This window comes from Chinchilla lanigera, unplaced genomic scaffold, assembly GCF_000276665.1.
Source record: "Chinchilla lanigera isolate Chin_1 unplaced genomic scaffold, ChiLan1.0 scaffold00028, whole genome shotgun sequence".
Classification (NCBI taxonomy): domain Eukaryota; kingdom Metazoa; phylum Chordata; class Mammalia; order Rodentia; family Chinchillidae; genus Chinchilla; species Chinchilla lanigera.
In genome coordinates this window covers 15,471,992-15,485,782 of record NW_004955429.1, presented here as the reverse complement: position 1 = coordinate 15,485,782, position 13,791 = coordinate 15,471,992, and the positions used below count along the sequence as shown (strand labels likewise).

Sequence of the window (13,791 nt, the reverse complement as noted above, 5' to 3'; positions counted from 1 at the left end):
GGCCAGGCTCCCCAGTGGTCCACAGGTATAGCTGTGTGGAAAGATGTGTGCTTTATAGAATTGGCTCTCATGGTTGGGGAACCTGGCAGGTCTGAAATTGGCATGGTAGGGTGAGAATCTGGAGGTGCTGGTGGAGGTGCAGTTGGAACATGACCTCCTGGCTGATTCCTTCCTCTTTGGGGAGGGTGTGCTGTGTTCAGAGTCCACCGATTTGAATGGGAACCTCACACAAAAAACATGCACTGAAACCCTCAGGATAATATCTGAACACATAGGCAAAGTGGCCTAGCCAAGCAGGCACAGAAAATGAACTGTGCATTGGAGCAGGAAGACCGTGATAGCAGCACCTGCGCAGAGCAAGGGAAGGAGAGAGGGCTGTGGCTGCCAAGCCTTGTGTGTGGACCTAGGGCAGGGACATGTGTTGGAGGACAGGAAAGAAGAGGGCTCCCTCCCATGAAGGAAGTCTCAGGCTCCCCCTTCACTTGACAGTGCTGTGGCTATTTTCCCTCCTGTAGGGGCTAGAGGTGGAAGGGGAATCTCCTGACAAGGGAGAATCAACTAGAAAAAGAAAAAAAACTCCTTGAACCAGGTTTCACAGTCCGGTGGGTGTGGCAGGAGGAGTGGGTGGCAAGGCTCTGCCCTTCCCCAGTGTTAGGCCCTGCCCTGTCCTACGCTTGGTAATAACCCCTCCTCTATGCCATCTTAGATCCCTCTCTGAAGACTCAGGGAAAAGACCACATAAATCACTTTAAGCCCAGAGCTAAACCTGTAAATCTTAGAAAATAAAGCATAAAACCATGAAAATAAACTAAATTTATGTTTAACAGAAATAAGATTACAGTTGTGAGTGTGTGATGATTCTTAGTTGGAACTGAAAACAGATCAGTGCTAAATTTCCTAACAGTCCCTGTGTTCCTTTAGCAGACCTCTAGGGGCCACCCTGACCCAGCATCCTTTGTCCTCTGGGCAACCCAGGGCAGCCTGGGAGTGGAGCTGGGAGCGGGAGAGGGTGTCAGAGGGGCTCAGGTAGACTGAACTGGGGCACCAGAGACTCGAGGGAGGAAGAGGTCTTGGATGGAGGGACAGTGGCTGCAGTGGTGTGAGGAGAGCTCAGGCAGGCCTGAGGCAGACGGTGTGGGGTGAGCAGGCAGGTGTGTCTGAGGGGATGTGTGCTGAGCTTGGGGGCTGCCCTTGGCATCCGTATAAAGGTGGCATGTGCTTTTTAGCTCCTGGTTACTGATCCTGCATGCATAGCAAGTGCTTGGCCGATACAAATTTCATCCCTTCTTGCTGTTTTACCCCAGCCAACTGTGCAGCCTTCTTGGCATCCACTACTGTCTGGTCCACCGATTTAATGGTCAAGCAAAGCAGGAGCTGTAAGGGGCACACTTGGATATTTAGCCAAGGAGTTTGCCAAGCGAAGTGTGGAAGATGCAGCCTTACTTCTCCTTTGCTTCTTATAGCAGAATGCAAGGGGAAAGGAATTGTTTGAGAGAGGAATTAGTAGCAAAAAAGAACTAGCACTTGAAGATTTGCAGGGGGGTTCACAGCCTGTCCTGTTGCAAAGGACGCACAAGACAAAGCCTTTGCCATTGAGAATTACAAGTTTGAGCCCAGTCCGGGCAACTTCAGGAGAGCCTATCTCATAATAAAATTTTAAAAAAGGGCTGGAGATACAGCTCAGTGTAAAGGCCCTGAGTTCCATCCCCAGTACCGCCCCCACCACACACACACACACACACACACACACACACACACACACACACACACACACACACGGTGAGCCTACATGGCGCCCTAGACCTATTAGCGGAGGCCAGAGAATGAATCCAGGGGCCAGGGCCTGTGGAGCCAGGGCCTGTGGAGCCAGAGCCTCTGTTTGCCCAGAGGGAAGAGAGTCAATCCACAGAGGGTCAGTCCCAGATCTTAAACCGAATTGAATTTCACCCTCCTGTGCTCTAAACTTGCTTGGGACCCATGACCCCTGTATTTCTTCACTCTCTTTCTCTTGGAATGGAATGTCTGCCTATCTCAGCATTGTAGTTTGGAAGTAGATGACTTGATTTCTAGGTGCACAGATGGAGAGGCATTTTGCCCCAGGATAGAGGATAGGCAGCACCCAGGCCTAGTTAGGTGATTTAAGTGACGAGATTAGAGACTTCTCTGAACTACTCTTTAGATGAGATTTTGGACATAGTTAATGCCGTAATAGGTGAGATTTTGGAAATGTTGAATGGGATGCGTGTTTCTTTTGCATTTGGGATGGATGTGAAGTCTAGGAATCAGAGGGTAAACTGTAGTGCATTGAATTGAATTGTGTCTTCTAAAAGAAATGTCCATGCAGAACCTCAGAATGTGACATTTTTGGGATAAAGATCTTTTGCAGATATGACTAAGGTAAGGACCTCAAGATGAGCTCCTGAGGCAGGCTCTGAACCCACTGATACCTGTCTTTGTAAGAGGAAGAAGAGACAGTGATTCTCAGAGAGAGAAGTTCACACCTGGGCAGAGGATAACGTCCTGGACCCTCAAGCCAAGAGAGGCAGTGCTGCCACCAGAAACCAGGAGTTGAGGCATGGAGCTGATCCTCCCTCAGAGACCCAATGGGACCAGCCTTGCCCACGAGTGGGTTTGGATTCTGGCTTCAAAGCTTGGGAAGAAGTTTCTGTTGGGAGTTATCAAGTTTGTAGCAAGTTGTTAGGCAGCCTTAGGAAACACATACAGCTTTTGGATGGGAAGGACTGGAATCAGAAGAAGCCTTGTCCTTACGATCCTGGGAGTGGGCTTTGGCTGTCTAGGGAGGAGTCACCCCAGCTTCTAGCACCGCTTTAGCATGCAGAGGCTTCACAGGCTTGAGCTTAGGACACAAAACAACCACATGGCAAGAAAGCCAAGATTTGAAGGCATGTGTCCCACTCCAGACACCAGGCTGTGTCCCAAGGAGACAGGCTGGTAGCGTTTCCTCTCCTTCACTAGGACCCAGGAGCTGTCTCCTGGGCAGCCTTGTGAGCACGCTGGTTGTGCCCTGTGGAGCCTCTCTGATGTAGATACCTATTTCAGAAGCCCCTGAGGCTTGGCTCTCCTGACCTCTCACCCCTGCCCTCCTCTAGCAGTGATCGGTGGCCATGCCTGTCGGGCATGAGGATGTCACTATGGCCCTCTTCACAAGCACAGTGACGTCCCTGTAAGATTTCGCTAATGGACTTAGACACATCTGACCGCTTGAACTCCCCAGGAGGCGAGGCACAGCCATTCCAAATAAACAGTCGTGTTCCCTCCTGGCCTGGCTGGCCCGCCAGAGCCTGCCATACCCCGGCCCCTATTTCTGCTGCCCTGTCCATTCCCAGCTGTGGCTGATTAGCTAAGTGGGGAAACGTTGGGAACCGGGAGTAAATGAGGAAAAAAAAATCCACTTAGATCCAAGAGTGGTTTAAACACCAAATATCCTGCAAGTCACCAGCTTTCTCCCTAGCTTTTTGGCTCCCTCAGGCCTCAGCCTGGGAAATGGATCTTGGGATTTCAAGGTAGCGATGTTCCTTGTGGTGATCAGCAGTCAGGGTTGTAACATCAGAAATAGTAAGCGCCACAGACCGCAGAGAGGATAAGTGAGGCTGGGATTTCAGGGGACCCAGGCCTGGTGCTGACCAGCTCTGTGGCCAGAAGCAGCTCCTTGGCCTTTGCTCCTCCAACTCCGCTCACACTGAAGACAAGGCTGTGTGCTTGGTGCTGTCTGGGACTGTGAAGATGGGCAGGGGTATGGTGTGGACTAAGCTTGTGGCGCTGGGAGACAAGTCCTAGCTGCTGTGCTTAGCATCTCTCTGGCTGCCATCACTGGTTTTTTTTTTTTTTTGTACCAGGAATCAAACTCAGGACCTCGCGCTGGCCAGGCAGGCGCTGTGCCACTGAGCTACATCCCCAGTCCCTTTGACACTGTTTTCACAGCGGGTATTTGCTGCGGGCTCCAGAAGTCATCATACAGGGTCCTTTCTGGTTGTAAGGAAATGGCTCTTTTCGGGGCTACTGAATGAGTTAACCCAGTCAGTGTCGTGATGATGATAAACGCTAGCAGATAGACTGGATTTCTATTTAGTTGATAGAACATTTAGAGAAAAGTTCAGAATTTGATAGCATATTCCTTCAAGTCAAGTCCACGTTTAGGTTTTCTCCTTTACGGAAAAAAAAAAATCCCAGAAGATGTGTTCTGTCCACGCACCAACTGCTCACGAGGACACGACCCCTGTGCTGCAAACACATGCTGCTAATAAAGAATGATAAAAACCCCAGGAAGGAGCGAGAAAGCCCTGACTACTACTGGGTGTTGCTGCATTTCCCTTTGTCCCTGCTTCTGGAAGGTAATCGCAAGGTGACATAAGACTATGGCATCTGGAAAGAATCCATTTTCCTGCCCAAACAAGCCCACAGCCAGGGCTCTTCCAGACCTGCCGTGGCCCACTCAGCTCAGTTTGGGTACTTAGCCCCCAGCTTGTGAGCATGCTCGCTGGCGCCTAGCACAGCTGCACTGCATTGGTCTGTAACCTCCTTGCTGTCCATGCCTGTGTTCTCAGCAGTCTTTATCCAATGAATGCAGCAGTAGAAAGAAACCAGTAGTGCAAATAAGCCTTTATCGGCCATTTGGTGGGAGACAGGTAATGGTGTCGTGCAGACAGTGGGAATAGCTGCCTTCCTCAGGCTCAGTCACAGAAACCTGGAACAGGGCAGCTTGTCACTTCCTCTGGGCCCCTGCATGGGGCTCTTTGGAGCCGTGTCCTGATGCTCATCAGTGACAGCGTGGAGAACTTCCCGTGTCACTCTGTGGCCCAGTGTGGGAGGAGCAATTAAACATCACATCTTGGGCTTCAGAGCTGGCTTCCCAGCTCCTCGCAGGACTGAGCTCCTTCTGCCCCTGTTTCTTTTCATCTCGAAAATGTTACCTGGGGCCAAGGATGTAACTCAGTGGCTTAGCGCCTGCCTAGCAAGCACAAGGTTCTGAATTCGATTCCCACTACCAAAAAAAAAAAAAAGAAAGTGTTGCCTGGCCATCATCTTCCTGTTTCCTGTTTCTTAAAGATATGTAAAGAAAAGGATTTTTGTGAATTCATTGTTCAGTGGCTGTTGGCCTTTGGTGGTAGAAACTGGAGTCTGTTCTCGGTGCCTGTGTATACTAGAGGCAGCCAAGTGGAGTGAGCAGAGCAGGAAGGAGAACATGGGGGAATTGGGACAGTTCTGGAGGGGGTGGCAGTGTGGCCTTGTGAGCACATCAGACTCTGGCAACTGGCTGCAGAGGGGCCTGGTGTGTTGGGCCCATGGCAGCCCATGGCCACTGCAGGATCAACTCCCCATGCCCAGCAGGACCGTGCCTCCGCACCTGTTCTTCTCCCAGTCCAGGGTCTGCCTCTTACATCTATGGACAGGCCTGGTAGAGCCACTGTTTCCAACCACTGTCTCCTACAGATTTTCACTGTGTAACACTTGCCCCGTGTGGCTGGGATGAGGACAGCGGAGTGATCAGGCAGGCAAGGCAACACATTTGTCCCTGGAGCTGGGGCATGCCCAAGAAAGTTGGTGTACTGTCATTAGGTGCCCACTGCTTGGTGCTCCCGTGTGTCCATGCCGTCCTAACTCTATACAGTGGACCGCGTTTGAGGCTGTCCTATTGTGCACTCACTGGGGCATCACATCCCCTCCCAGAACCAGAATTTCCTGGGGTCTGATATAATCCGCAGTGTCAGCGTATAGAAAGTCTGCAGGCCAGGCTGCCGTCTTTCCATCAGGGCAGCCTGTGTTGTGTGTATCCTCCCCTTTCACTAGCCTCTTCCTCAGCTACGGGAGTGCCATAGCCCTTGTGGGGGTCCCGGCTTTCCAGGCCCTTCACACTCGGGGACCTGGGGCTCTGTGAGGCCTTTGCCACTGTCTTGCCTTTCTTGTGGCTTAAGGATGAGAGTCACATCTGTGGCCAAGGTATAATATCCTGTGATGTCCCCCACTGGACAAGGCTCAGAAAGGCCAGCGGCCAGGTGAGGACACAGAGTGACCTTAGGAATAGGCAGCCAGGCCAGTTCTCTCTGGGTGCTACCACGCTCAGCATCCTACGGACATGGCAGGTGTGATGCCCCCTCTAGCAGACCTTTGCTTGCAAGTTCCTCTGACCTGTTCTCACCCTCAACTCAGTGTGAGCTGGGCCCTTTCACTCTGAGAGCCTCCAACAGCCAAGTCCCCTAGTACAACCTGCACTCCCAGAAGGCCATCCCTGAGATGTGTTGGGTCTTCCCTCCCCATGATGTTGGTCCCAGCTGCCATGTGTCCTGTGGAGCTGGCCCTGAGGCCTACAGTGCATGTCAGGCTCCCATGGGTGTCTGTGTCAGGTCTCCATCCTCTCAGTTTGCCATCTGGTGGCTTGTAGGGGCAGCATTCTGAGCCAGAGCAGGCTTGGTACCACACACGGCAAGGCCCCAGAGTGGGTGATCGCTGAAGGATATGCGAATCTGCTTCCTATGCTGCCAGTGCTCTGTGACCTGGACAGGTCCTTTCTGGGCCTTCAGCAGCTCCCCAAGGGTGGTACTGCTCCATGGCATTAAAATCCCTCCAAGCTGATCAGGGGGAGGCAGATTCACTCTGGTGACGAGACTAAGATGTGTGTTCTCAGTCCTGCTGGAACACCTGGGATAAGAAGCCCAGAGCCCCTGCCGTCAGCCCTGAGTAGAGTGAAGTAACTGTGGTGTTACCCCAAGTCTCAGAGGGATGCCCCCGGCCTGCTTTTCCTTCCCCAGGCCTCAGGGAGGAGGCTGGCGGCAGACTTGGGCCCCTGTTGTTGGCTGGCTGTGCAGAGGGCCTGGATGACTGTGGCATCCTTACAAGGGTGACTTGGGTGCCCAGACGAGCTGGAATATGGGAGGAGTGGCAGCTGTACCCTGTGTGGAGTCTCTGGAAGAAGGAGATAATAAGGAGCAGTCAGTACTGTCTGTCCGGGTTCACCAAGGCCCTCCTGACCCGCTCCTGCAGCTGCTGTAAACCTGCCTGGCTAGGGTTAGGGTTAGGGTTAGGGTTAGGGTTAGGTAGTCCAGCCAGCCTCCTGTGTCTCTAGTGGAAGCCATGCACTGGGGTCTGGGTCTGAGGAGGCCTGGCCTGCTGTAGCACCCCGTGAGCCCTGTGTGAGACCCCCTAACTGCTGAAATCTCTTGAGTGGAACTAAGTCAGTCTCATTGCTTCCTGGAGGGGCAATGGCTGGACTGCACATAATGATCGAGGCATGCCGAGTGGAGGGGCAGCTCTGTGACCCAGGGAGAGTCCTGCCTGCCTGATAAGCAAGCACAGTCTCCAGGGGGGTTGGGTTCCTCCTTGCGCCTGCGGGCCCTCCGCTTTCACCATCTCAGGAAGGCCGGAGGCAAGGTGTGACTCAAGAGGAGCCAGTCCCGAGAGGGGGTGACATGGATGCAGGCTCACCTTTGTGCCTGGAGCCCTGGGGCTGCTGTTTCACCCTTAGCTGTGGGCTAAAGATGACAGGTATGTCCTTGAGGGGCTGGAGAATGTGAGCTGGCAGTGACCGGGTCGCTCTGTCAGGAGGTGGGCAGCAGGCTGGGGACAGAGGACGGGGTAGAAGTGGCCATGGTGCAGCAAATGCTCAAGGTGGGCAGTGGGTAGGAGTGCTAGGCTGTGCTGCCGCAGGCGCAGGTATTGCACGGCATGTACAGGAGAGTTAGTCTCCGGTGTGAGTCTAGGATCCTTTTCACTTTGGGAGCAAGCTCTGGTTCAATGGGCAGCATGGCCATGCATGCGGGACCTGGTTGACTGCACCATGGCACCGGCCCTCCTGTATCTCCAAATACAGTCACCTTTGACTGGACCCAGGGTGGGTGTCCCTGACCCTTCCCTACGTGCAGTAAGGCTGGGTGAGAATGGCGGGGGGCGAGCGGTTTGCCCGGGGCCCTTCTGGCTTCTTAGCATAGGGGTGTTGGTGCTGAGTTGGAGTATGCCAGAGCTCTGCTGAGGGATATGGTGCCAGGAGGTAGTCACGGTTGCCCCAGGAGTGTGGTGGGGCACTGGGCAGCAGTGTTAAGCCAGAGGTGAGAGACACCAGTAGAGCTGAGGGAAAGGGAACTCCTCATAGCGGAGATTGAGGCCTAGGGCATCGGCGGTGGTCTGTAATCTTTAGAAGGGCAGTAGGATACTGTTGGAAGGCCGAGTGGGGAACAGGAAGTTCCAGCTGTAGACCCTGCCTGTGGGCTGCTTCCACATGGCCCGAGTGCTCTCTGTCCCCCTGAAGCTGGGCTTGGGAGAGCCCTCCTGGGCCCTCAGGTCTCAAGGATACACTCCCCAGGCCTGTCCAGGCTGTCCCCAGGCCCCTGTGAGGTCCTCCAGCCCCTCTCTTCATTCCTGTTCTCCTTCCCCTCCACAGTGGGCTTCAGGCTTGGTGGCATCTAGCCATTGTTTCTTACACTCTTCCCTGGTGAGGGTGGGCCAGTGACATTTGTTGCACTATTTATTAAAACTTGATCCCACCACAGGTCCCTGAATTCTAGGCAGCAGAAGCCAGGGAATTAATGTTCATGGCACTGTTTGAAATAACCAGATCTGCCAAGAAGATTCCTCACTCCGCACACTGGGGATGAGTAGGGGAGGGGATTCTTTTCATAAGGAATTTAAGGAAACCTGTGGGCCTGACTCACCACTTAGTGCAGCCTCATTGACTTAACATCTCTCAGCTTCTTCATCTGAAGAAGGAAGAAATGTTGGTGATCGAGCCTGCTGTGCAGTTTTCCATGGGAAGTGCTCGGTGTGTTCGTTCAGCATGTGCTACGCAGCATCTGCTGTGTGTGGTGGGAGGCCAGGTCATGGCAGAGGGTGCGTGGGGCAGGCCAAGGCCACAGTGCTGTGTCTGCGGACCTCATCTTCTCACCATGGGGTGTGCCGGGGTCATGCCTTGCTTTCTTTACAAAGCAGTGATTGGGACTAGGAGGGCTGCTCAAGTCTAGCGAGCTCTCTGGGGAGGTGAGATTGGAAATGTTGCCTGATAGACGGGACCCAGCTCCTGTGAAAAGAGGAGCCTGAGGCCTGGGCAAGGGAGAGGAGGGACTCAGAGCAGGCTGGGTGAGCCCTGGAAGTCCTCCCAGTGCATGCTGCCTGCTTCCCTTGCCTGACCTGGCTCACCTGCGGCCCAGCCCCTCACAGCGTGGCCTCACAGGGCGCTGCTGCGACCTTCTGCTTTTGTTTCCCTCTTTAGAGGAAAGCCAAGTGTTCCTAGGTGTGTGTAGAGCCAACACATCGTTTCAATGGCATATTTTTAGTTCCCTCTCTTAAGAGACAGTGACAGAGATGCTGTAAACATTGTTGAAATCGTCCACAGGCCATGACTTGTAAGTCACAGGGAAAGGGCAAATGAGACGTCTTATTAAAATAAAGACACTCGCCTGCTTTTGTTTGAAGTTTTGCTAAAATACTTTGTCTTAACATCTTGTTTAAAAATAAGTTCCAGCTATTCAGAGTTTTGGTGTTTTTTGTTTTTTTTTTTTTTCCCATGCTATTCGCACGAACTGGTTCTGGTAACTTGGAGTATGAGGGTATCACTGTGGGTGTGATGATGAGGACAAGTCCCCGCCCTGCATGCCTGCACAGCTGCCTGGCTTGTGCCTTCTTGGCTGTGGGCACAGCAGGTACACAAGGAACCCACTGAGGCCAAGGGCAGAGCGGGCATCTAGGTCTGAAGGGTCCAAGGACTTCTGAGAGGTGTGGACTGGAGGGCATTCAGCCAGCACAGGGGCCCCAGATGGGGACAGGGAGGAAGGCCCTTGGCTGGAGTAGAGAAGCTGGGCTTGAGGTGCTGGAGAAGAGCCCCTTATGGAGCCTGTGGTGGTGTGGGTGCGGCGCTGTGGCATGCATGTTGGCAGGGGACACAGATGTCATGGACAGTGGCTTCCAGGGGACCAGGACCTGTTTGGGCCCAGAGAGGAGGCTTTGCAGTAGCTCAGGCAGGTTGATGTGGCCTAGGTCAAGCAGGCAGCACTGCAGCAGGTCTCCAGGGTGTTTAGGAGAGGGACCCACAGGGCTTGGTGAAGCAAGAGGCATGTCCTAGGTGGCCCGGGGCTCTTTCTAGAGTAGCAGGCCCGGTGGTGGAGCCCATGCTGAGAGCAGGGTCACTGAGCCAAGGGCAGCGACGAGCCAGGAGCAGGGCTAGGGGCTCAGTAAATCGGAAGTGGATGGGGCATCCGCTTGGTGAGTCCTAGGAGGCAGGTTGCCATGGGTCTGATGCTCAGTGGAGTTTGAGATAAGGCAGAAGTTTGTGAGCAGTGTGGATCCAGCCTTTACAGTTGGGGCCCCTGGCTATAAAGGATGAGAAACATTACAGAGCAAGCTGCAGCTGTTTCCAAGTCCAAGGTTGTGTTTCCAGGCTCCCAGGCTCCCAGCCCCCTTTCCTTCTTGGCTTGGGCGCCTTCCTGCTTCTGAAAGGTGAGGGCGAGCACCCCAGCCTTGGCCTTGCGGGATGGGGGGAAGAGCATTCCTGGAGACACCCTGGGAGAAGTTGTACCGGGCTGCCCAGTGCCAGTGCCAGGTAATGGGGAAGGCAGCTACCCCTCAGTCTCCCCCTCCCAGGCCGCCCTCACTGCTGCTGCTGCTGCTGCTGAGAAACAAACCAGGGTGACTGGGCGGAAGGTCAGGAGTTTAAGAGCTCGTTTGATTCAAAACCCGGTAAGAGACAGGAGGGGAGTGCGCTGGTTTTATATGTGGATCCTGGTATTTTCTTTGAGTTGGGTGGAGAGTGGAGGGGCAGGGAGGGAAGGCAGGCCGCCAGAGGGCACGCTGCCAAGCAGAGCACAGCTAATGCGAACCATACGGCTGGCGGGTGGGCGGGCAGCAGCAGCAGCAGCCCATCTCCTGGTCAGGCATAATGCAGTCCTTGCAGGCGGGCAGGCAGTGAGGTGGCCTGGACAGTGCGGCTGCTTAACCCTTCAGGTGCTGAGCGTGAGCTGGGCTGTTCCTCCTGCATGTCGTGCTGCTGCCAGTGCCTGTCCTGGACACAGGCTGGTTGGCAGCATCCCTGCTTTGTCTCACCAGTTGCCACCCACACCCCTGCCTGAGATGTGATGACCAGAACTGTGTCCAGGCAGCCTCAGTGTTTGGGGGGGGCATCGCCCTGGTGGACAGCCACTGGGCTCATGGGTGGCTCTCGTCGCTGGCCTGGCCGGGCCTGCACTTTTCAGGTCATGTGTGCAGTGCCGTTGGCCCGAGCAAGTGTGAGGGCTTCCCGTGCAGCAACAGCTGGGGGCAGGGAGACGGTTCTTGGTTGCCCTGGCCATCGGAGCTGACGCCCAGGCTCACTGCTGTTCCACCCACTGCTTCCAGCAGAGCCCACGTTCCTTTCTCCTGTTGTGAGTGGGGAACACAAAGCCTGCTGCTTGCTCACCTCCTGGCGGGCTCGGGACACTGTCCCTCTTCTCTCACTGTTCAGAGGGCAGTGGTCTGAGGAAACGTGCACGGGGGCTGTCCACCTCAGCAGTGTTCAGACCAAGAGCAAACGGAGATGAGCTCCACATGTGGCCTCGGGGGACAGGCCGTGTAGACCCGGGGTACTGTACATCCCTGGAACCACCACGCCATCTATGCGGAAGGACGACTCCTGGATCGCCTGAACTACAAGTGCTGAGGCTTCCAGCAGTCTTGTTCTTGGGCCCTTGGTAAATATTTTGGGACTGTGGTGCTGAGTGCAGAAGCAAGTCTTAGAGAGGTATGGATGGTTTGGTCCACTTGACACAGGAAAGCTGCACACACCCCCATGTGTTTGTGTGTACATCCATCGGAGAGACCTGCGAACGGTGACTGCGTCCTGGGGGAGCAAGACATAGAATTAGGGAGCAGAGCGAGAGTTTTCCTGTCCTTGGCTGTATAATTGGTGTTCAGCCCTACAGCAAGCTGGCATTCATCTGTTCCTTGTGTGGCTTTTATGAAAGCAAAAATAGACCCCGAGAAAGAGCAACTTTTGTTCTTGCCTCCTGCACCTCTCCTCTGCCTCACCCTGCTTTGGCCCTGGAGAGCTGCTTTCTGCGGGGGAGGCGTCTGTGTGGGGATCCGAGGCCTCGCCTGGGCCCGTTCTGCCAGGGAGGCTGAAGGGGTCCCCTCCCTGCCGCAGGGTGGCCTGTGGTCACCCACTGTACCCCTGTGGCTGCCTGCCCTCCGAACCACGTGACCTGTGTTTCCCTCACAGCCAAGTGGAGCACTCGTCACACGCAGCCTCGCTCCGGTGCAGGCGTGTGTGCAGCCCCTCGCCCCTCCCGCCTGCCTAGCTGACTCGGATCCCCTCCCAGCTGTTTCTCCTCATCTCCCCCGGCTGCAGCCCCTTTCTGCCCATTCTTGTTCTCTCCCCTCCTCAGAGAGGCACAAAGACCTGTTGTTCTGGCTTTCCCTGGGCTCTCCGTGGCCTCCTGCGCATTAACATATACAAATACTCTTGTCCCTTTTGTGGGGGCTGCCACCCTCCCTGATGACACTCGGGAGAGCAGATGCATTACTTCCATTGCCCCCTGCCACAGTGGGGGAGGCCGCACAGTAGTGACAGTGACGCCAGGGTCTATCCCTCCACACCACAGCCAGCTACTTGCTCTCACTCCCTGGCTCTTTTTAAGGCAAAGAGAAATCAAGGCCCAGAGAAGTTAAGTTTTGTGGTTTAGACACACAGGTCTGGCTCCAAAGCTTGTGTACCCACCACCCGGCCTCCATGTGTCACTTGCGACTGTGCACTGGTGTGTGACATCCTTGAAGCTGTCAGACCAGGGGGTTTGGCCTCTCCATGTTTCAGATTTCTCCAGCTGCTGTGTGTCCCTGGACGGGACCCTGCCCACCAGCAGCTCCATACGCCCTTCTGGATCACCGTCTTAGGAGGCCTGGGCCGTGAGAGAGAAGGGGTCTGGTGTAATGTGGCCTCTGCAGCCCACTCCAGCCACAGTGTGTTCTAGAAACTCGGCTGTGCACAGAGGTTACTGTGTGTGTCGGGTGGGAGAGGCGATGAGACCGGGCCCTGGAGGTTCCAGATCCCACAAAGCCAGGAAGAAGGGCTCTGGGCCCAGTGCCAAGGGCCTGATGGGAAGTGCACTGTGCAGGCCCTGCGCTGGGAGTAGCGTTTGGATGGGTCCCTCCCCTCTCCCTGTGTCTTTTGAGTGGTCCCTGGGGAGCCCTCCCCTGGCCAGCGCTGTGGAGCCTGTGCTCTGGAGCCCCCCAGAGCCTGGCTTCTTACAGCTGTGTCCCCACACAGCTCACTGGCCTCTGAGGTGGGGACCAGGCATCCTGCTGCAGCCATGCAGGGATTTTACTTTATTGCTGATGGTGGGCCCTGGCCAGCATCACACTCTCTGCTCCTCTGCTCTTTTGTAGCTTGGGGAGGGTGGAGGCTGGAGGGTCACCTTGAGCAGTGCTGCAGTGGGCTGCAGAGCAGGCAGTGTCCAGACCTATTCTGCCTGGGCCTTGGACCTGAGTGGGTCTCTGTCAGGAGGCACTGTGGCCATCCATCACACCTAGGATGCTGAGGCTCCCCTGGGCTCTACTGCTGCCCATGGGCCTTCACTGTCACTGCCTAGTGGGCTCCACTGACGTGCTGTCTGGAGTCAGAGCACCTGGTTGGACCCTCTGCCCTCTCTTGCTTTGAGCAGAGCTCTGCCCTCCTGGCTGCAGCTCATGGTCTGACTCTGTGACCTGTGTGAAAGGCCAGTGGCCAGTGGCCAGTGGCAGGATGCAGGTGATCATTCCCGTCGAGGCCAGCAGTGCGTCTGCTCTAGCCTTCTTCCCACTGCCGGCTGTGGTTCATGGGAA

The 13,791-nt window shown here is 55.0% G+C and overlaps 1 protein-coding gene across 2 annotated transcripts in view; it reads left to right on the top strand.

Moving 5' to 3' along the window:
• Positions 1-13,791, top strand: part of Eefsec (eukaryotic elongation factor, selenocysteine-tRNA-specific) — a 217,099-nt gene that overhangs the window by 112,573 nt on the left and 90,735 nt on the right. The window lies entirely within an intron of this gene.